The sequence below is a fragment of the Rana temporaria genome, chromosome 2 (genome assembly GCF_905171775.1).
Source record: "Rana temporaria chromosome 2, aRanTem1.1, whole genome shotgun sequence".
Classification (NCBI taxonomy): domain Eukaryota; kingdom Metazoa; phylum Chordata; class Amphibia; order Anura; family Ranidae; genus Rana; species Rana temporaria.
Genome location: NC_053490.1, coordinates 168,801,279 through 168,820,997, shown reverse-complemented (window position 1 = coordinate 168,820,997; position 19,719 = coordinate 168,801,279). Strand labels below are relative to the sequence as shown.

The following is a 19,719-nucleotide window of genomic DNA, read 5'->3' as shown; positions in this document are numbered from 1 at the left end:
AAATCCACAGGCGTAGTGATCAGTAAAGACAGGAGACCTCCACCCACGGGTAACACTGACTCTTACCGCAAGTCAAATTAAAAACAGCATAACATAGATATCCAATTTCCACTGCAGGGCTAGATTCAATCCTTTCCTCTCCCAATGAAGTCTCAATGATGTATATCCCCACTCAGTAATGGCCCAAAATGGAGTTCAAAAGCATATAAAGAAAACCAAAGGGGAGCACAATAGCGTAATACTGTATGTAGGTATTTATTATAAAGACAGCAGATTGTGTACTTACATCAATCTCTTTAAAATGTATGTGTATCGAGCATAAAAACACAGCCGGCCGGACTGTGGAAAAGCGTGCGTCCCGAACTTCCGGGTCCTCACACGTGCAAACGTGGTGATGTCAGAGCGACTCCATTTTATTTTTCCTTACATTTTTTCTGCACTGGTATTAATTATGTCATATTAATAGTGCCATGAACATTTATGTTATCACTTTAATTCATTTAAAGGGTGTCATTTATTTTTATTTTTATAGACACAAAGGCATAATGAGCTAGTATGACTAGCATACTAGCTCATTATGAATTGCCTTAGATCGAAACGCCCCCAAAGCCGTCCTCATCTCCCCCTCCGGCCGCAGACATCTCCGGAGCTGCGATGACGGCACTCCGCGCATGCGCACGATACCGGCATACGCACACGCTAGGGAAGAAACGGCACAGAGTTTAGTTTCTTCCCAGCGCATGCGTCATTTGTATTATCGGCGGACTAATATCTTCCTCATATTCTGTGTCTTTTTTTTTAGCACACATTTGGGAGCCATTCACTCTTTTCAGCTTTTCTCAACCTTGTAACTCGATCATTGGTGTAATGTAGCTCGCTCTTCAAAGTGATATTGGCCCCAGAACTACATAAACGCCATCTAATGGGAAGTCAATGAGCCACAGCGCAAGGAACCCCTAACATCCACTCCATGGAACTCCAGTTGAAAAGGACTTCTCTGTACTAAAAGCCGTTTTCTAGGTGGGGATCCTTTGATTCCAATGAGGAATAGAAGTTTGGTAGCAGTTATAGTTGAATATGTAGGTGTTTTGAAATCTGTCTTCTAAATGTTTTAAAACTTGCTATAAGTTCATAAATCTGGTTTTAGGCAATAGCTAGAGCAAGCTTTGCTGTACCATGCATGGCTCCATGTTCTATAGGTTTAGGTGTACCTGTGCTCACTGCACAATTTCTCCAAACATCTGACTCCTTCAAATATCATTTGCTGTTTTCAAATGTAAGTAGTTAGAATTTTTTTTCTGTTAGAAGCTTAGTAAAAGTAGAAGGAATAAGGAGTTAACCTGCATTCCATTTCTTTTGGGCGTAACTCTTGCGCAATTTATTTCAACAGTCTAAACATTCTCTTCTTCCATTCTCCGATAAGATATTCTGCTGTAGCTAAAGTGTCAAACATTGCACTGTACAAATGCTATAGAGAAGGTTTTTGATGCACATTGGAATTTAATTTGTACCATGTGTTAATTCTAGGGCTTAATTGGGCGAAGAAAGTCCTATAAAATAACTACAAACAAAATCTAAGTGTAGAAAAACAAATTATGCATACATATTTTCATCTTGGAATTGTTGTTGCACTAATCCATGGAAAGAAGGAACATCCTGGACTGCCGCACTCTGTAGAAGCAAATTTTTATTTGAAAATTCCAAAAAATAAAATCCAAAAAGTACAAAAATGTAATCCAAAAACAGTCAATAGCAAATAGTGGACATACAGGGACAAAAAGGCTGACGCGTTTCACATCATAGTTTGATGCTTACTCATAGCTCAACGGCCAGGAAGGATTTTTATAACTTTATTTTTTATATGAAACTGGACATCGAGTGTTACATTTCAATGTTATAACCTAATGAAATGTTTTTAAAAAATGATATATATATTAATTGTCGTTGGAACTCCGCTTTTCCTGTGCGGTGGTAGGAGCTCTTGAGCCATGTCTGCTATGCCAATCTCTTCCAAGGCCCTTTTGATATTGCTACTGTTCTTGTAATGGGCATCACGGGGTCATATAAGTTCTTTTGGGTCATCAGGACCATTTTTTTTTTTTTTTTTTTTTACATGCCTGAGGTTGCTTGGAGGAGGAGACTTGTTGTGAGGTAAGCAAAGCACCACACTAAAACACTTGTGTTGCTCATTTTCACGCACTCTTTTCGAAGTCTATGGAGCCAAAAGCACACAATTTTGCCTGAAAAAAACTCGTTCAAAATTCCCATCAAATATAATTGAAATCTTGGTGTTGAGCGTATGTTGCGCTTCAGGAAATGCATGGAAGATTTCTCAGGTCTAAATGGGGGCTAAAGTTTGATTTAATTAGCCATTCTTGTGTGCACTACTGATCGGGTCCTTGCGCTTGCACTCGCATGACTGTCGAATTTAGGGCTGCGGCTGTGACCGTATAGCTGCTGCGTCCTAATTGACATGGATGAGACTGCCTTAATAGGGATGCACGGAAAACCCATGCATCCCCATGGGGGCAAATACGGCTCTTGCACGGGTGTACACTGTATTATGCCCATGTTACGAGGCCTAAAAAAACTGTTCTGGCTGCAATACTCACTACATTGTGGTGCTGTCTACCGCAGTACTTCCTTTTAAACTATTCTTATCCTGCGTTTACACCTGAGCAGAGCATATTACTGCTGATTTTATAGCCTTTTAATTCAGGCGTTCTACAAAGTGTTTTTGCACATGTCAAGCTTCTAGCGTTTGTTTCCTGGGCTGGGCAAAGGGAAGAGAGCATTTCCAGGAGAGGCATTAAAGCATAAAAATGCACGTGTAAACGCTAGTATCGCGCTTTTACAGGTTCTCCCAGTCTATAGAAAAAAAAATTGCCAGAATATGCTCGGGAAAAAAGCTCATTGTACTTTTTTGAGTGTAGAACTACTGACTACCAGTGTGAACAGAGCCAAGTTAAAAAAAAAATGGGATTCTGAATGTTGGGCATAGCCAGGCATAGAAAAATGAGCAGAAAGGTGTGAATGGGGGGCTTGATGATACTGGGCTTCATTCAGCCTGAAAAAGAGAGGACATATGTTGAGTACAGGGTGTCATGGACCCAGCCCCTGAGGATACATTACCACAGCTTACAGAACTCGCAGTCCAATGATGCAGAGAGAGGCTCTGATGTTATCCCAGTCTATTATGCATTATGTGTTGATATTGTTCAAGCCTATAAACCTTTTCCACACATTGATTTATGAATAATTTCTACTTCCATTTGGTACCGTTCTTTCCTCCCTTTTTGCTTGAGTAATTTTTACCATGGAAACCAACAGACCACTCAGAGGTTGCTCCAGTATCTACTGCAAATCAAATTGGGTTTAATTCACTTTTAGGCTTATTATATACATACACATGACAGTTATGTGTAGATGGCAGTGATTCATAGAAAACAATTAGATTTCAACGGCAACTCGAGCTTCTAACGTATGAAGAAAACATTGCAATGTGCTGAATTTAGAAAGTAAATTAAGTTTACCTTGTCTACAATGCCTTAAAGTATTCATACCCCTCGAAATTTTCCACATTTTGTCATGTTGCAACAAAAATTTTAATGTGTGTGTGTGCGTGTGTGTTTTTTTTTTTTTTGTTGTTGTTTTTGTAATAGACCAGCACAAAGTGGCACATAATTGAAAATGATAAATGGATTTCATTTTTACAAATATGTGAAAAGGGTGGCGTGCATTTGTATTCAGCCCCCCTGAGTCAATACTTCGCCTTTCACTGCAATTACAGCTACAAGTCTTTTTGGGGATGTCTCTACCAGCATCTAGAGAGTGACATCATGTTCTTTGCAAAATGGCTCAAGTTCTGTCAGATTGCATTGATAGCATCTGTGAACTGCAATTTTCAAGTCTTGCCACAGATTCTCAGTTGGATTTAGGTCTGGACTTTGACTGGGCCATTCTTCTAACACATGAATATGCTTTGATCTAAACCATTCCATTGTAGCTCTGGCTGTATGTTTAGGGTCGTTGTCCTGCTGGAAGGTGAACCTCCGCCACAGTCTCAAGACTTTTGCAGACTCTAGCAGTTTTTTTTCTAAGATTGCCCTGTATTTGGCTCCATGCATCTTATCTCTGACCATCTTCCCTGTCTTTGCTGAAGAAAAGCACCCCCACAACATGATGCTGCCACCACCACCATGTTTCACGGTGGGGATGGTGTGTGCAGTGTTAGATTTCTGCCACACATAGCATTTTGTTTTTAGGCCAAAGAGTTCAATTTTGGTCTCATCTGACCAGAGCACCTTCTTTCACATGGTTGCTGTTTCCCCCACATGGCTTCTCCCAAACTGCAAAAGGGACTTCTTTTGGCTTTCTTCTTGCCACTCTTCCATAAAGGCCAGATTTGTGGAGTGCACAGCTTATAGTTGTCCTGTGGACAGATTCTACCACCTGAGCTGTGGATATCTGCAGCTCCTCCAGAGTTACCATGAGCCTCTTGGCTGCTTCTCTGATTAATGCTCTCCTTGCCCGGCTTGTCAATTTGAGTGGACGGCCATGTCTTGGTAGGTTTACAGTTGTGCCAAAATATTTTATTTTCGGATAATGGATTGCACAGTGCTCCGGGAGATGTTCAAAGCTTTGGATTTTTTTTATTTTTTATAATTTAACCCTGTTTTACACTTCTCCACACCTTTTATACCTGACCTGTCTGGTGTGTTCTTTGGCCTTTATGATGCTGTTTGTTCACTAAGGTTCTCTAACAAACCTCTGAGGGCTTCACGGAACAGCTGTATTTATATGGAGATTAAATTACACACAAGTGGACCCTACTTGCTAATTAGGTGACTTCTGAAGGGATTTGGTTCCACTAGATTATCAGCGTAAAGGGGGCTGAATATAAATGCACGCCACACTTTTCAGATCTTTATTTGTAAAAAAAAATAAAAAATTGAAAATTCATTTATCATTTTCCTTCCACTTCACAATTATGTGTTAGGTCTATCACATTGTGTCTGTTTTTTTATCTGACACCCATTGCACGGTCTTTGGATGGGAATGTCCGTGCATGGTAATGCATTGTGAGGCGCTTTAAAAATACATTGTGCTGCAGACTAAGTGCATAAGTGTGAATAGAGATTTAGTACCTCTATTTGATTTGTTATATGTGAGGGGCAGCAAGGGGCAGAGAGGCTCCAGAATCGCATGCAGGCATGTCCAGGATTACCAGAATACAGGCAAAACAGGGTGGAGTGGGCTGCTGCTGTATAGCAATGCATAGATGAAAAACTGAAGTACTGCTCCAATAATCTATTTAATTTTCAGTTTTGACTGGAGTGTACCTTGCACCGTACAAGCTTCATCTAAAGCTGCAAGGTACACTGTGGGATTTCTTGCAAGACTCGAGAAGAATCGCTCAATTTCTCCATCCACACTAAACGCATGCATGGATGACTGTTTACAGCAGCATCTCACATGTATGAACTAGGGTGCCCACGTGTCCCGGATTGCCCGGGACTGTCCCGCAATTGACATGTCTGTCCCAGGTACCGGGCACCTTCATTCCGGGACAATACAATGTCCCGGAATGAAATGGAGGACACAGCCACCCCCTACTAACTAATAAATACATTTCCAGAACTGGTTTCTAGTGCCAGCGCTGCCTGGCATCTTGCAACCAGTGACAATTTTCTCTCAGACAGTGAGGCCGGGAGCGAGGCCTGCGCCTAGTGCAGCACTGCTGTCCCCACCCACCTTAGCACCTCCTCCTTCTATGGCACCCAGCGGCAAGCAGCAGGGACTGGTGTGATCTTCACTCTCCAGATATTGACGCCACTCCTTTTCTTTTACGCATGTGGCTCATGCAGAGGGAGTGACAGCAGCACTGCATCTGGTGGCAGGCTATGGGTGGCAAGCGGCACTGCATCTGGTGGCAGGCTATGGGTGGCAAGCGGCACAATCACCTGACAAATAACCCGCCAAATTCCCCATCAACCAAGAGACTACATTTCCCCCGCCCCCTCATCTTTTTTTGGGGAAGGTGAAAGAGGGGTGTGTCCCTGAATGGCAGTTTGGAAATGTGGTCACCCTAGTATGAACTCACCCCGGGATAATTCATACAGCCCAAGTGTTTTCACTGAACTTGCTACACGGCACAAAAACGATCCAACGTATATCGAATGTTTGGCACAACCTTTGCTCGTGTGGCATGGACATGTCCTCACCTTCAGACCTTTTGGGGGGGGGGGGGGGGTGGTAGATACTATACTGCTTGGAGTTTTGGACAATATAGAGGTTAATCACTACCTAAGGCTGTTTATTTCCTAAATTGCCTTCTATGCCAGATGTGAATATGCCTCAAATAAAAATGACCCACTCCACCCACAATACATATGTTAAGAGTGGAGATCAACAGGGTCCGATACAAAGGTATTTATTCCAGCTGGAACTGTCCTGAAAAGTTTGATAAAGTATGAACAAATTGGATTGGTACACAGTGAAAAAGCCCACGCTCCTGCAACAGACAGCTCTGCCATCATAGATTAGATCAGTCTGGAGGAGTACCTTCTACAGATGCATGAGGGTAGCCAATAGGAATTAGTGGCAGCCCCGTGTGTCTGCTAAATAGCAGCGCGGTTTGCCTGCGGTAATGCCTGCAATCGCATTCGTGCCCCCGCATACGTATATATGTGAGCCTCGCCTAACTGTGCTCCCTAATCTGATGCTTAAACACTTGAAAAGTTGAAGGCAAATATTGACTTTGTAAAAGCTATTTGCATAGGGCTGGGCTGGATGTACCGGATTTGAAGGGTTGCTGTAGTAGCATAAAGAGAAGACACTGGGGTAGATTTACTAAAGGCAACTGGACTGTGCACTTTGAAAAGTGCAGTTGCCCTCTGCAAGTGCAATGCTCCAGAGCTTAGTAAATGAGGTAAGGCTTCGCATCACAAAGAGTACCCAATCGCGTGTAAGGAGAAAAAAAATGTATTTTTGCTTGCACATGATTGGATGATGGAAGTCAGCAGAGCGTCTGCTCATTTACTAAGCTCTGGAGCAACTGCACTTTTCAAAGTGCAGTCTTTTTGCTTTTAGTAAATCAACCCCACAGTTTGTATTTGTAAACTTTAGGACATGTCCTTTGAGGACTCCTTTTACAGTGCATTTCTTGTGCTCAGTGTGCTGTCCTGCATGTGCGTTTTATATGTGTTTTGTAATGTGTTCACAGTGTTTTTGCCATTTTCTTTTCTTTTCTTTCCTTTTTTCTTTTTCTTTTTCTTTCCCTTCACATTTATGCATGTTGTGTTTACATGGGTTTATGCACCTTTCAGTGCAAAAAGATGGATGCTGCTGTACTTTCTGTAGGTGCACTGCAATCAATGCAACTCAATGACGTGGGCTGGGCTCATTGGAGTACATTGATAGTTACTGTACATGTGTTTGGAATGCGTTTAGAAATACACCCGACTGCATCTGGTGTGAATGAGCCCCAAGGAAAGTGTTGCAATAATAACTGAAAATGTATCAGCCAGAGCTATAAATTACATAAGAGCGATTTGCTGCTCAAATAGCCGGTAATAAGAAATGGAAGAATTCCGTAAATGTTCTGCTTGTAGTCAGGCTGGCTCTGCACGCGCTTGGTTACACAGCCAGCAATGCATGAGTCTTGATCTAAGTGTCCTTTTTATTAGGACTGACAGGTATTGCCCTGATAGCTTTGTTGTGCCCTTGTCATCCTAGTTCAACAGAAAAATCTCTGGTGATATTTAATGAGATTTATGAAAGTATCATATGACTGATAGAGATTTTTTTTTTTTTCTTCCAAGACTCGAGTGGCAAAACATTTCTTGACCAGCTGCCCAAATAGAAGAGTTGATGTTTTCCAGAGTTCTGGTTTCTTAGCCGACTAATATTTGCGATACTAAGCAGATATGATATCATTGTTGCGCCTAGAGGCAGTTACCAGAAGTAACACAAGTTGCTGTAAAACGCACTCTACATGCGCTTGTGTAGCAGGATGACGTAATGACCCAGACAAGTGACCTATGCCTTTGAACAATTCGATTGCGAGTTACAAACTTTGTCACTCTAAAGGCCTGTACACACGATTGGATATTCCGACAACTGTCCGATGGATGCGTTTTGTCGGATAATCCAACCGTCTGTATGCTCCATCGGACAATTGTTGTTGGAATTTCCGACAGCAAATGTTTGGATTGACCATCCAAACATTTGTTGTCGGAAATTCCAACAACAATTGTCCGATCAAATTGTCCGACAACAAATGTGTTCTATCAGATTATCGATCATGTGTACACAAATCCATCGGACTAAAATCCAAAGTACAAACACGCATGCTCAGAACCAATGCTAACCATAAGACAACATTAGCAGAAGTTGCCCAAAGGGTGGCGCTAAAGAGCCGAAAAACAACGTAGTTTTGTGTATGTTGGCGGCCAACGCCCTTCGGACAAAAATCCACGGATTTGTCCGATGGAAGTCCGATCGTGTGTATGAGGCTTAAGTTGGGTTGAAAGTTTTTGTCTTAAAAAAAAAAAAAAAAAAAAACTTGTATATAAAAATAGTTTTTGTCTTCTCTTTTTTTTTCTTCCCCAAGTATAGATCTATTTGTGCCATGCATATTTGAATCCACTTAGGCTGCATTCACACCTGAGCGTCGGTTGTTTTTTCCGGCGTTTTGTCGCGCGTATTCATGCTTATTTGCGCGTTTGCATACAGCATCATCCGACGTTTTTGTACTTCGACGTTTTTTATTTTAGCCGATTAGGAAAAATTATCATCTTTTCATCACTTGTTGCTATGTTGGTAGATTTTTTTTAATCTTCTGCCTGGGTGAAAAGTTCTATTGATTAAAGCAACAAAACGCCCATAGCAAACGCTATTTTTTTTTTTATTTGCTGTAAAATACTAATAATTGTACAGTAATACCTTGAATTACGAGCATAATTCATTCCAGAAGAATGCTTATAATCCAAAGCACTCGTATATCAAAGCGAGTTTCCCATAGGAAATAAACTCAGAAAATCTGTTTCACAGCCACTGCTTGTCTATGCAGTACCACATGTGGCCAGAGGTGTGGGGGTGCCAGGGACACTGGGACACTCTGAAACCAAGTGTTTCCGAGCGTCACTGGCTCCCCGCACCTCGCCAAATGCGGTACTGCACACCCCCAGAGGCTTGAATTCTGTTTATTTTGCGGGACAACGTTTGCAAAGCGCATCAGTTTTTTTTATTTTTTTAAAACTGCTCGAATTGCGAAACACTCGTAAACCCTGTTACTCGCAATGCGAGGTTCCACTATACTTGGCTTTCAACCCTCTACGTAATGTTAAGGGGAAGTATGTTTACCATACCTGTCTGTAATGTGCTGGAAGATCTTTGTTATCAGTTGCAAACTAGATGTGCACACTGTCTGTCCTGACGAAGAGTTAAAGATATTGAGGCTTGGGTGGTACATTGTATGTTAATACACTTAAACAAATTGACCCTTTTGTGTAATGTTCAGTAAGTTATTGATAATTCAAATTTTGTGTATAATCCTGCTTCAAATAAACTAGAAAGAAAGGTAAAAATAATAAAAAAATATATTTCTTAGGTATATTGTGTCAATGGGTATATATATAGCTGTTGCTGATTACAATTTGTGTGTTTGATCACATTTTTTTTTTTTTTTTTTTTTTTTTTTTTTTTTATCGACTTATTTCGATTAATTATAACGCACATACATTTTTCGGATCACCACCATATATAGTCCCCACTGTAATATCCACAGACCTCTCCCCACTGTAATATGGTCCACATCTCCCCCACTGTATAGGAAGATTAGTGCTTGCTTAGTCTTGCCAGAGAAGTCGGCCAAACACTAGCAGTTGAGGCCGGGTGATGATGTCAGCGCGGGTGGACCAAGATGGCCGGCTCTCCGGGAGCTAGGCCGAAGCTGCGGCCTTTCCTATGGCCGAGGCAGCAGCGGAGCTCCGTGGATTACGTGGTGTGCCGATCTGCTTATGATGACCCGTTCGGATCACGGATCATTTACGATCTGTTGCACCACTAGTGCCAATCAAAAGAATTTTGATCAATCATAAAACTTAATCGAGGAATTAATCTTTAATTTCCACAGCCCTAATTATATATATATATATATATATACTATATACTATACAGACTATGTTGACCGCCAGTAAACATGATTTTATAATGATTTTGCGGCCAGCAGTCAAAATGTTCCTAGGAAGGTTGAACCTCCCCCCTAATCGCAGCAGCGTCTAAACTCTTGTGAACTACATTGGCCCTTGGTTTAGAGCAGGTTGGGCCTTTTGTAGGGACAGCTGATTTCTTAGGCCCTGTACACACGATCGGACAAAACCGATGAGAACGGACTGAAGTTCAGTTTCATCGGTCCAAACCGATCGTGTGTGGGCCCCATCGGTCAGTTATCCTTCGGTCCAAAAATTTAGAACTTTCTTTAAAATTCAACCGATGGACGCCTAACCGATAGGTCAAAACCGATGGTTAGTACGCAAAAGCATCGGTTCAAAACCTGCGCATGCTCAGAATCAAGTCGACGCATGCTTGGAAGCATTGAACTTAAAGCGGTCCTCCACCCTAAAGTGGAGTCCCGCTGATCGGAACCCTCCCCCCCTCCGGTGTCACATTTGACACCTTTCAGGGGGGAGGGGGGTGCAGACACCTGTCTAAAGACAGGTATTTGCACCCACTTCCGGCCACACGATACGGGCGAAAGACGGGCATTCCGTCACATCCCGTCTGTCGCCCGTTGTGTGCTGGGAACACTCGGCTCCCAGCACACAGCGTGTGAGCCAATCGGCGGGCGCAGCGCGACTCGCGCATGCGCCGTAGGGAACCGGGCAGTGAAGCCGCAGCGCTTCACTTCCTGGTTCCCTGAGCGTGGATGGCGGGGGGAGCAGCAGAGTGACGAGCGATCGCTCGTGCTCTGCTGCGATCGGCGCTGGACTCCAGGACAGGTAAGTGTCCTAATATTAAAAGTCAGCAGCTGCAGTATTTGTAGCTGCTGACTTTTAATATTTTGTTCCCATGGCACATCCGCTTTAATTTTTCTCTGCACGTCGTTGTGCTTTACGTCACCGCGTTAGACTCGATCGTTTTTTTTAACTGATGGTGTGTAGGCACATCAGACCATCAGTCTGCTTCATCGGATAACAGATGAAAACGGTCCTTCGGACCGCTCTCATTGGATGGACCGACCGTGTGTACGCGGCCTTAGGAATCATGAAATAAGTGTTCTCTGTATCCAGAGTGACTCTGTCATTAAACAGGAATCGGGGCAGATCTTTTCTCTCTGTGTGAATGGTAGAATTGTCCTACAAATCTGTGAAAACTCTGGGCATTGCTAAATGACAGAAAAAAGCGTTTCACATGAGAGGTCGGCCTATATATCATCGCACCTAACCTTCACTGCGAATTTTGTGGTGTCATTTGTTATTTTGGGAGACTGCAAGGGACTGATGAATGACTTCTGCAAAAATCAATCTCATGAGATTAACCTTGCCCTTTATACTCAAAATAGAAAGCAAAATCACTTATTAATCTTTAAATCCACATCTCATCACCTGGCCCTCTGAATGTATTACATTGCAGTTTACCAGTTCTTCGATGTGATGGCTGCATTCGTTTTTTATTTTTTTGGCTTTCTTGTATTTTCATGTCGCCTGATTAGGCAGCCCATTTTAGAAACGGGCCATTAGCAATTTGTGGTTGGGAAAACAAATTGGCAAGCTCTGATTCTACCAGTAACTTTCAGGACAGCCAGGGGGTCAGCTGTAGCAGCAGTGAATAGATTGTATGTGTGTTTTGTGTTCTCACATAAACTCTGCAGCACAATGCCTGGATCCTTGTGCTGCTTCCCCTCTCCCACTCTGAGCTTTGCTATACAGGGACTGCAAGAGGCTAATGCTGGATAAAATGTAGGTACTTATACTTTTTGCATTAAAAGAGGTTCTCTGCTTGGGGGGGGGGGGGGGGATATAAATAAAAGTCAGCAGATACAAATCCTGTAGCTTCTGACTTTTAATAACAGGACACTTACCTGTCCAGGGATCCTCACCCAGGCTAGTTATTTACTGGCCTTCCGGTTGCTAGCACCGACATCTTGGCTGTGGGCAGGCGGCTCTGCTTCATGGCCTTCAGGGAGGGAGGGGGTGAGAACTTCTGCTGGTATCGCCTGTCAAAACTAGGTACCCGCTCCCCCCTTTAAAATGTAATAGCTGTATTAGTTAGCTTTTTTAGGTGTTTTTTCTTCAATTTTATTTGGTAATCCAGCTAACAAGTCTATTTTTCAAAAGCCCAAGCTCTTCAGCAGATTGTATCAGTTTACAATGATGATACCAACCCCTTAAAGGAGTTGTAAAGGTAGAAGGCTTTTTATCTTAATACATTCTATGCATAAGATAAAAAAAAACTTCTGTGTGTAGCAGCCCCCCCAGCACCCCCCTAATTACCCACCTGAGCTCCTTCTCTCTCCAGCAATGCCCATGATTCCCTCAGCCATCCACTACACTTCTCCTGATTGGCTGAGTCAGAGCAGTGGCGCTACTAGTTCCCGCAGCTGTCAACCAAAGTCAGTCAGCCAATCAGGGGAGAGAGGGGTTGGGCCAGGTGGGGCTCCGTGTCTGAATGGATACATGGAGCTCTGACTGCGATTGGATGACAACCTGTAACAAGCTACTGGCTGAGGGGCACTCAAAGGAGGGAGGGACTAGGAGCAGCAAAGAGGGACACCAGAAGAGGAGGATCCAGGCTGCTCTGTGCAAAACCAACTGCACAGAGGAGGTAAGTATAACATGTTTGTTATTTTTATTTTTTAAAGCGAGCCTTTACAATCACTTTAACACTGACAGGTGATTTAAAATGATCAGCTTTTATTTATGTGAGCTGATTTGTTGTGTTATCTAAATCTGCTAGTACATTTAATCCTCCCCTCCACCCAGGATTTTCTGTGCTGCTGTTTGCTGTGCCTCCTGTTCCTACTCCGCCAGAGTTGTCTCACTAATACAGGAGGTGTGTTACTGGCCAGATCACCAGGTGAAAACCGAGGGGAAGAAAGCAGAAGAAAAGAAAACTGATGCAGCCACCATATCTAATAGGGGTGCAATGGATTGTCATCGTGATCCCAACGGGTCGCTGTGTTCGGATCGGCACACCTCGCGATCCACGGATTGCGGCCGTAGGAAAGGCGGCGGCTTCGGCCTAGCTCCGGAGCGGCGGCCATCTTGGTACACCCGCCGGCGGCCTAGGTGAGCTCCCCAGAGCGGCACGCTGACGGGGGAGATGTGGACATTACAGTGGGGACCATATATGGTGGGGATCTGAAAAATTATCCGATCCATGACTCTGATCCGAGGAACGATCCGAACCGTGAGTTTTTTGATCCGTTGCACCCCTAATATCTAATGATTGGTAAGCTGCAATATGTTACATTTAGTTTTGGGTTTAACACCTCTGCAATTAAGGTAAAAAAACATCTGACCGCAACGCCCCCCCCCCCCGAGCCCCCGTTTTACTAACCTCACCCCTCGAAAGTCCCGTGCGCCTTCTCGTCCTCGTCCTCCTGTTCGGTTCCCAGCCTGGCCGTTGATTGGCTAGGCTGGGCGGATTGATAGCAGCGCAGCCATTGGCTGGCGCTTCTGTCAATCGCAGCGGATGACGCGGTGGGGCGGGGCCGAGTGATAGTCTATAGCTGTATCACGGGAGCGCTTTTGCAAAATCTTTCCACCATGCGAGGGAGCTTGCATGAACGTGGAAAGCTTTTGCGAGGAGGAGCAGAGACAGCCGCCGTGGGACCCCAGAAGACACGGATCCGGGTCACTCTGTGCAAAACGAACTGCACAGCGGAGGTAAGTATAACATGTTTGTTATTTTTAAACCAAAAAAATCTTGCCTTTAGTGTCCCTTTAAGGCACATGTTTTTAAATGAAAAAAAAAAGAATCTAAAAGTTTTCCATTACGCAGCAATATGTGTACATAGGACACCCAATGTTGGAGGTCATCTATTCTTCCAAATATACCTTTGCACGCTGGTACTGACTAGTATCGCAATCTTTCTCTCCGCTAATGTGACCTCATTGCTAATGTAGAAGGACAGGAGAAGTTCAAACAAGGATGCTGTGCAGGCGTCCAACATCTGCCTTATCAGCCGATGACATCATTGGTTGTTAGGATCCCAGGGGCTAAAAGCTTGTAATGGTGTACAGTGAAGAACTGTGGCTTTGTGTAACCAAAAAGCAGACCTGATCCACTCGCTGGCTTGTATACAATTTTTGGGCAATTTCTAGGAATTTTGCCAAGGCGCCCCTGAAGAAACCCAAGGGGCACCCTGGTTGAAAAAGGCTGTATTAATGAATATGGAACTGCAATGATTTACTTTTTAACCTCTAGTGCGATTTGAGCCTTGACGTGTTGACTAATCCCTTGAAGATCTTAGTTTTTATCCTATGTAATGGATGGAAAATTTTAAACTTTAGGGAGTGTTCAAGCACAGTAAAAAAAAAAAATTAATCACTTTCTTTGCATTTTTAATAATTTAGTTTTTTAAATCATGTTGTATAAAAAAAATTCCCGACTATATTATAATTCAGTGGGAAGATTCATGGAAATATCAGGAACCAGTCAATACAATCTATGAGCCAAGAGCCACTTTTAACCGCTTGCCGACCAGTGCACGACGATGCACGACGGCACAATAGCATCGCTGCGCAAATGGGCGTACAGGTACGTCCCTTTTAAATCGCAGCTTAGTGGGTGCGCGGGCCCGCCACATACTCCGTGACCGTGCCCGCGGGTCCTGCGGACTCTATGTCCGCCAGTGTCCCACGATCGTGACATGGAGCTGCAGAACGGGGAAATGTAAACGGGAGCGGTGATCTCTGTCATGTTGTAGTGTGACCACTACCCCACAGTTAGAATCACTCCCCAGGACACACTTAACCCCTTGATCGCCCCCTAGTGTTTAACCCCCTTCCATGCCAGTGTCATTTACACAGTAATCAGTGCATTTTTATAGCACTGTATAAATGTCAATGGTCCCAAAATGGTGTCAAAAGGGTCCCATGTGTCCGCCATAATGTCGCAGTCATGATAAAAATTGCAGATCGCCGCCATTACTAAAAAAAAAATGCCATAAATCTATCCCCTATTTTTTGTAGATGCTATAACTTTTGCGCAAACTAATCGGTATACGATTATTGCGTGTTTTTTTGCCAAAAATATGTACAAGAATGTATATCAGTCTAAACTGAGACAGAATATATATCTCTATCTCTATCAAATATTGCTTTAAAAAAAATAATAATAATTGTTGCGTCTTTTATGTCTAAAGCGCAAAAAAATAAAAACCGCAGAAGTGATCAAATACAACCAAAATAAAGCTATTTTTGTGGGGGAAAAAGGATGTAAATGTTGTTGCACGACCGCGCAATTGTCAGTTAAAGCGACAGTGCCGCATCGCAAAAAGTGCTCTGGTCAGGAAGGGGGTAAATTCTTCCGGGGCTGTAGTGGTTAAAGGACCAGTGAGCATGTGTCTATAGAATCCTCTCCTGTCATCACAGAATGTCTGTAAAATCTTTAAGCACTGTAGCTGTTGTTTGGCACAACTTTTAACAATGTGAGCAGGTGTTTGTAAAGGCATTTTATGCAAGTCCTATATTTAGAAGTCCATGTTGATTGGCTGATAATCATAACTTCTTCTGCACGTTTGAAGACTTTGCCGCCATATGGTTATATTGGTTTCTTATTTCAAGTGAGCTGATCTGACATTGTGTAGTATTTGGACGCGTAAGGCCGGTCATAGACGGAGCTAGTTTCTTGATTCCCCCCATCAACACGGAGCCTTTTAAGCTTTCCTGGGGAACACTGTGATTACTGCCATAATAGCCGCTAGAAATAATCGCATTTAAAATCCGACAGACTGGTTATACCCAATATGGTCGATCAATCAACTTGGGTACGTTTCAGCCTGCCCATACATAGTTCAAATCTCAACTGGTCCCTGCTGAACTGGCCTAGATTTGAACCATCTATGGCACTCCAAGTATGGATGTAGATAAATAGATTTTTCTTAGCAATGGAATGGAAAATATCTGCCTGTCCTTTTTATAGTGCCGCTGCTTTTTGTGCAACTTGAAATCAAACTCAAAAGATAACTTTTTGTGTAACTTGCCAGACAGACAGAAACAGCACAACTGTGATAAATCTCTTTTTTTCCTACAAGAAGAAATAAGCTTAAAAGGCCTGTTCTTTGCCCTAGTGCAGTGCACCCCATCTGCGGACCATTGGCCCCATGTAGCTCTTTTCTTTCCTTTTATTCCTTCCCATTATACAAATCATGGGGTACTTCTTTCTTCTGCTGACACCACCTATGGCAGCATTTTTTTATTTTTTTTAACCCTGACCTCCAACCCTGGCACTTTTTTTTTTTTTGCACTGACCAACAAGCCTGAGACAATTTTACTCCGACTGGCCTCTGTCATTGGGGCATTTTCTACATCTGTGACATGTAGGTAATAATTTGAGAGATGAGCTTAAACAAGAACGCATCCACTATCACTGCTATTCATTTTGCTTATAACATCTACTTGCAATCCATGGTAGAATGCGGACACCGAGATGTAATCCAAGTCTAGTTTCCTGCTAGGTCTACATGGTCCAACTGTTAAGCTGGCAAGAGAACTCCCCATTCTGGTTAGCTTGTGTCATGTGCACCACATCCTCTTTTTTTTCCATAAAAAAAAAAAAAAAATTGGTGCTTGTAGCCCCCTGGTGTGTGTGTGTGTGTGTTTGTTTTTTGTGAATGCATTTACTAGTGAGTTTATGTAATAAAAGGGTATATGTAGCGCTTAAAAAAACATAAAATTGTAAAATCCACTGATATTGGCACACAAAGTCCATAGGCTTAACTGGAATCACTCGGTGTGTGTGAATAGACAAACAAATTGTAAATGATGATAATCCTCCACCGAACATTGGCACACTGGGCTTCTTACCGCAAACAGTGGACCACTAGATTATAGGTGGTCAAATGAGCGTGATCCACAATAAGGTCACAACTCTATTTGGATGGTGAACAGAGTTGTGCATTAAATGTGAATGGGGCAGAGGACACTGTTTTGGGCAGGGCAACCCTAATAGCATAGTGTTCTCTACCACCTGCATTTTGAGCGCAATGCACTCCTGAACCCTGCATTCTGAGCGCAATGCACCCCTGAACCCTGCATTCTGAGCGCAATGCACCCCTGAACCCTGCATTCTGAGCGCAATGCCCCCCTGAACCCTGCATTCTGAGCGCAATGCACTCCTGAACCCTGCATTCTCTTGTAATCCTTTTTTTTTCTTTTAGGGGGGGGGGGGGTGTCGCTTGAAAACTCTCTGCCTATGGGCTCCTGAGATGTATTCCTGGCTGCAAATCGCATCAGACAGCACAAAGTAGTGCAATGCTAATTTAAAAAATGCACTGTGCCAAAATGCATGATACTGCAATACCATGCACTGCGTTTGCGATCTACGTTTGGGGTTAACATTGTATGACAAAGGCAGTGCGTTTTGAACATGGTGCAGGACACGCGTGAAACGCGACTTTCTGGCAACGCGTTCTGGTCTGAACCGGTCCTAACAGGATGCTGTGCCCAGTGATCTTTGACTTCATCAGTGTTTGTTCAAGTAGATCTCCATCTCTCTAAGGTTGCCTACCCCTGTTTTAGAAGATGCCTGCTTTCAAACAAAACTTCAACAATTGTCCTCAGATTGGTTATTATTTGAATTCATTTTCTCTAAGATTGCATGGTCTGGTTGTAGAACGCTTTTAGGTCATTTCAAGGTTTAAAACTACAGAAATCTACATTGGAATTTATGATGCATTGTAATGGCAGTTTGGTGCCTCACCTCCGTTTCAGTGCAGTAGTAATAAACATTTGACGTGGCTTGTATTAATTCTTGACTAGGCTTCTCTATAGCTTTCTAGATTGCAGCACACCCCATGTACTGAAGTACATATACTTATAATGGAGCTAGTCTCTGCCATGTGATTGTTTGAATGTTACTTAGTAAAGCTTCAAGTTTATCATTTTATTGCTAGGTGTATAATAATGTAAGCAAATACAAGGCGACAGATGCATACATATTTTAAGTATGAAGTAATAGGTTGAATATTTGAGCGCATATTCTCATAGAGGTGAGGAAAACAATCGTTGTACAACCATCTTTTTTAGCACCTTGAAGTAAGTATTAAACCCAAAGGCAAACGTTTTATTATTGCAGCTTACCAATTCTTAGATGTGATGGCTATGTTGGTTTTCTTTTTAGGCTTTCTTTCCTTTTATATTTTTCATCTGGTGATTCAGCCAGTAATTATGTTTTTCAAATGAACAAGCTCTCTTGCAGATATATCTGTTGGTCCCCTTTCACACTGGTGGACCTTAAGGTCTGCCTGTCGTTTTTTTTCGGTAGACCTGAACGGACGCTCCATGCAAGTCTATGGAGCGACGGATGTCAGTGGTGACCATGTCTGCTGACATCCAATCCGCTCTAATCTGCTAAAATCAGAGGTATGGCGATACGTTCGCCATCCGTCCTGGCGGATCGCATGAGATCTGATGAAAACGGACATGCTGTGCATTTTCGTCCGATCTCTCCATAGGAATCACCGGCGCTTGACAGACCCCTCCCCCTCGGTGAGTAGAGAGTGATCTGTAATCCGCCGGCTCAGCGGAGATCAACAGAGAGTTTTCCCGCTGAGCTGACCTACTCCGCTACAATGGATTTGCCTCGTGCGGAAGGGGACTTGGAGGGATTAGACAAACCATTCACTGCTGATAGGAGGGCTTCCAATGATTGGCTTTTATTGTTTACAACATTTATCCCAAAAGGGGAAAACAACTGATTGCTGTAATTGTGTAACTGCATTGTTAGTTGGAGTTTGGCTTCAGTGTGTTAGTGTATCTAAATATGGCAGTGCATCTAACACTGCTCTCCCCACATCACAGTATTACATGCTGTAAAAAAAAGGGGGGGGGGCCTTAAAAAAAAAAAAGAGAAAACTTATGCAACCACCACATTCAATGATTGGTAAGCTGCAATATATTACATTTATCTTTTTGTTGCCTCGAGTAAATTTTGCTTGTGTAATAATTTTTTATTTATTTTTTTATAGTGCCAATAGCACTTTACAAAATGGAGACAGTACAGTTACAATACAATTCAATACAAGAGGGATCAGAGGGCCCTGTACATTAGATCTTACTATCTAAAACAGAGGGTTAATTGATACAGAAGGTAATCACTGTGAGGGATGAGTAGATGGGGAAATTTTTTAGTGTATTAGGTAAAGGCCGGATAGACCTCCCCAAGACCGATTCGATTTCAAGGAATGCTCCGGACCATTTTGGTGGTCAAAGACCAGGCCACTTTTTGAGATTCAGCACTGCGTCGCCTTAACTGACAATTGCGCGGCTGTGCGACGTGGCTTCATAAAAAAATTGACTTCCCTTTTTTCCCCCCACAAATGGAGCTTTCTTTTGGTGGTATTTGATCACCTCTGCAATTTTATTTTATTTTTATTGTTGCGCTAAAAAAAAAAAAACAGCAACAATTTTGGAAAAAAATTATATATTAAAAAAAACTTTTTTCACAGTTTAGGCCGATACGTATTCTTCTACATATTTTTGGTAGAAA

At 42.8% G+C, this 19,719-nt stretch overlaps 1 protein-coding gene across 4 annotated transcripts in view; it reads left to right on the top strand.

Moving 5' to 3' along the window:
• TBC1D4 (TBC1 domain family member 4) overlaps positions 1-19,719 on the top strand; it is a 198,951-nt gene that overhangs the window by 21,770 nt on the left and 157,462 nt on the right. The window lies entirely within an intron of this gene.